At 29.9% G+C, this 4,251-nt stretch overlaps 1 pseudogene across 1 annotated transcript; it reads right to left on the reverse strand.

Annotated features, from left to right (window-relative positions):
- Window positions 1–3,212: 3,212 nt before the first annotated feature.
- Window positions 3,213–3,716, reverse strand: LOC103276639 (annotated as a pseudogene). The gene has a single exon (XR_505383.2). The product of XR_505383.2 is annotated as a 40S ribosomal protein S19 pseudogene (transcript).
- Window positions 3,717–4,251: the final 535 nt, after the last annotated feature.

Consider the following 4,251-nt stretch of genomic DNA (forward strand, 5'->3'; position numbering starts at 1 on the left):
TATTTTTCCCTGTGGTATATTCTTATTGCTTTTATTCGACTGATAATAACTTGCAGAATAATAATCACAAGCTCCCCCCCATTTCTATTATGACAAACTTTCTATTATTTTCAAGGCAACAAACAAGAAAACACTGAAAGGGAGTCTAGTTTTAATAGCAACCTAGATTTGTTTTGCAGAGGTTTTACTCTACAAAAATGGGTAATGTTAATAGAGCTTTTGGGTTAAGATGCAGTTTCAAATTTCTGAGCACTATTATTTTGACCTAAAAAATAACTCTGAAAACACTGCTGAAAAAAACCTGCTTAGAATGATAATGTTTGGGACATAAAAATAGATAAAAGCATGAAACATGTTATTGAGCTGCCCATCATATAGGCATATACTTGTGAAGTCCATGAAACCGCTAAGATTAGACTTTTCAAAATAATCTAGCACTTTTTTTCCTTTTTAGGATTGTGCTTTTCAATCTAGCTTTTTAAACCATCTGAAATAATTTGATGAGATCGTTAAAACTAATACTTTCTAAAAAATAACCTACAACTCTAAGATAGGAAAGTAAAGTTTGATCACATCTTAAAATTTGTTAAATGATAATTTTCTCAGTGTATGCTTATATAATATTATACGAGTGTTGGGCAAAATTGAATAAAGCTTTACATATATGAGAAAATTTTTATTGAATAATATCAGTATCGGTTATTGTAAAACTTATCATGATAATTGCTGTAGTTATTAATCTCACTGTTACAGATTTTAAAAAACTGGAGCTCAAACAGTAAGTGATTTGCTAATAGCACAAATTTATTAAGTGGCAGAATTGAAATATAACATGGTTGCTTGAAATACTTATCATGTAATTGTCTTTTGATCTAAAATATTATCCAACCTATATATATTTTGTGATGATTGTTACTTTCTCAGGCCTTCTTAAATCTTTGTCCTCCTAGAATTGAAGCTAGATTGGGAGCTAATAACCAGTTTAAAAAAAAAAAAGCTATATTGGGAAAATTTAAACTTTTTTATAAGTAAGTTTATAAGAAACATTCTCTTCAGGTAATTTTGAGCTGATTCTCGATCAGATAAAAATTAAGAGACAGTTATAGAAGGTTACAGAGGACTTAATATACATAAAATTTGATACCTAGTAAGAAACAAAATAGATGATGTGGTGAAAGTCATATGCTAAGAGATAACAGCTGAAAGTTTTCAAAAATTAGTGAAAGACATTAATCTATACAATTAATAAATATAATTATCTCGAATAATTTTGTAAATACGGAATCAACAAGATGTAAACAGATTTTCATAGCAAATGCATAAAAATATAATTTTGAGAAATTTTCAAGACCATATTGTTTAGGAAACTAATGTGCATATAGGTATACAAGATCAGTAAATAATTAATAAAACTGCCATATGGGACATAAGCTGTATGTTTAATCAAATTATAGAACATGATGAGTATTTGCAAAGATGGGATAATGGAGTTAAAGTGTCCAATGTTTACTGTAGTACATAAAAATATAATAAAAATACCAATTGAAATACAACTCTACTCATTCTCTATATTTATAAATGATATATTTTCTCAGAAAATAATATTAGTAATATTATGACAAGATACAACATTCTAAATTTGTATTTGCCTTTTAACATAGCTTCAGAAATTTGAAGAAAAACAACTTGAAGAAACAGATATAATACGAATAGATATACACTTAAACAAATAAAGGAAATTTTAAAAAATGTAATCATATTACATAAAGTAAGTGCCATAAAGTAAGTTTCAACTCATTTTTTAGGACTCATATAAATTTGTTTTTGATTAGCAACCAAGAAATAACTAGAAAAGACCTATAATTTGGTACGTTAACAAAATATTTTATTGAAAACCCATTAATCAAAATATTCTAATTAACATTCTAAAATAATTTAACTATTCTAGGTGATAAAAATGCACATGAACATTATACAGTTCTGTCAAAATAAATTATGTAATTGTAGAAGCAAATATTAGCAAAAAATAGTTTTAAGTTATTGAACTAAGATTCACATTAAGAAGTTAGAAAAACTTATAAAAGGAGCAAACTAATAAAGAAAAACAAAAACTAATGAAATGGAAGGATACTAGAAAAGACAAAGTCAAATTTTTGGTTTTATAAGATGAAGGTGATGCATTCCAAGGAGAATAATAAAGAGAAATATATCAACTGTCATAACTTAAATTTAATACTGAATTGGGAATTCAAGGTAGTGTAGTGATGCAAGATAAATAAATGATGTTATAAAATAAATTTTAAAATGGGAGCTTCATTTTTTCATAATGATATAGATCATGAAATTGAAAAACACTCACAATAACTAATTAGTAAATTTAAGAACATATAACTGAGTTCAGAAATTTTGTAGGATACAAGGACAATATAAAGAATTTGATTAAGTTTTTATAAACCACATGCACTGCAGCAATGAAAATAGATATAAATTTTAATTTCAGAAAAATCTATAAAACACCCACAAAAATGTTTAACAAAATAACAGAAATACATAAACTGAAAATTATAAAACTAATAAGATAAATTAAGGTTAAAAAAAGAAAAAATTACTTAGTTAACAAGAAGGGAATGCCACACATATAGATTGCAAGATTTAACATTAGAATAATGCTCATTGTCTCCAAATTAATCAAGTCAATTCATACCTAGCAAAAATTTTAACAGGTAGATTTTAAAACATATATGGGGCCAAGGGGATGAGAATGAACTCAATACTTTTTTTAAAGAAGAGAATACAAAAGAATTTTTTTTCAGATATCACTTATTGTAAATCTGAACTACATGAGGCAGCATAAATTGGGAAATGGATAACAATTAAATTAGCAAATAAAACAGTAGACAAAGTACTCTAAATAAAAGTTACTGAGTCTTTGATTATTCATATATAGAAACAATGAAACTCAACGCCTATTTTCCCCCTGCAAAAAATTCTAAGTGAATTGTCTGTTTAAATTCAGTTCTAAATTGTATATTACAATATGTAACATATATTTTGACATGTATGCAGCTTTTTAAACCAATATACAGAAAAGTAATGTCCACAAACGAAGCTATTAATCAGCTAAAACATCATCAAAAGACTCCAGCAGAGAGTAAAAATGAAAACTATATTTTTTGAGAATATTTTTGCAACTTATGTAGTTAAAATATTACTTTTTTTTTTTTTTTTTAAACGAATGAGGCAATTTATTAACCCAGCATCGTTTGTGCTAATGCTTCTTGTTGGCAGCTGCCACCTGTCCGGAGATTCTGTCCAGATCTCTCTGTCCCTGAGGTGTCGGTTTGCGGCCCCCATCTTGGTCCTTATCCACCATTTTCAGCCCCTCCAGGGTTTGAAGGACCCGGTGGGCTACACTCTTGGAGGCTCGGCAGAAGTGGCTGGGCATCATGATGCCTTTTCTCTGACCTCGTCCCCCGTGGATCTTGGTCATGGAGCCAACCCCAGCACCACCGACCCGAAGGTACAGGGGCTGTGCTGTGGAAGCAGCTCGCATGTAGAACCAGTTCTCATCGCAGGGAGCAAGCTCTTTATACTTGACCAGCTTGACCGTGTCCACCCATTTGGGATCTTTCAGCTTCTTGGACTTTTTGAGGAAGACTGCCAGAGCTCTGACGAACTCCTGATGTGTTTACGTCTTTTACAGTAACTCCGGGCATCCTGTGGCCTCCGCGCTGTCTGCCAGGGAAAAGGGGTAATCATCTACTTAACAAAAATCCCATAGTCTAATATGAAAAGGGCTTCAATGCCATTACGTATCAGGAAATTATGCGTTTAAATGCTGTGAGCCTATGTCTAAAATTCAAATGATTGAAAGTATGAATAAATAATTTATAGTGATGTAGATCAATACATGTTTTGGTGAAACAGTATGTTAAATTATGGCAGCTATTTTGTAAAAATCTCTAAGAAAGTTTAGGAATACCAGCTGATGTTGAACACATATATATTCATAAATGTGTATGCTTATCTGCATCAAGAAACATGTATAAGAAAGTTCTGCATAACTGAACTATTGTAGCTAATAACTTAGACACAACACGAATGTTCATGGATTCATAATGTAAAAGTAAAATGAGTATCTATTATATGCCAATTAAAAAAAATAGAATTACTTTTAAAATTTCACTGATGCAATTTAATCAAATTAGCCAGGATCGAAGAAACACAAGCTTTAAGAAACACAAAACTTTT

This window comes from Carlito syrichta, unplaced genomic scaffold (genome assembly GCF_000164805.1).
Source record: "Carlito syrichta isolate Samal-C Ts95f unplaced genomic scaffold, Tarsius_syrichta-2.0.1 Scaffold316281, whole genome shotgun sequence".
Classification (NCBI taxonomy): Eukaryota; Metazoa; Chordata; class Mammalia; order Primates; family Tarsiidae; genus Carlito; species Carlito syrichta.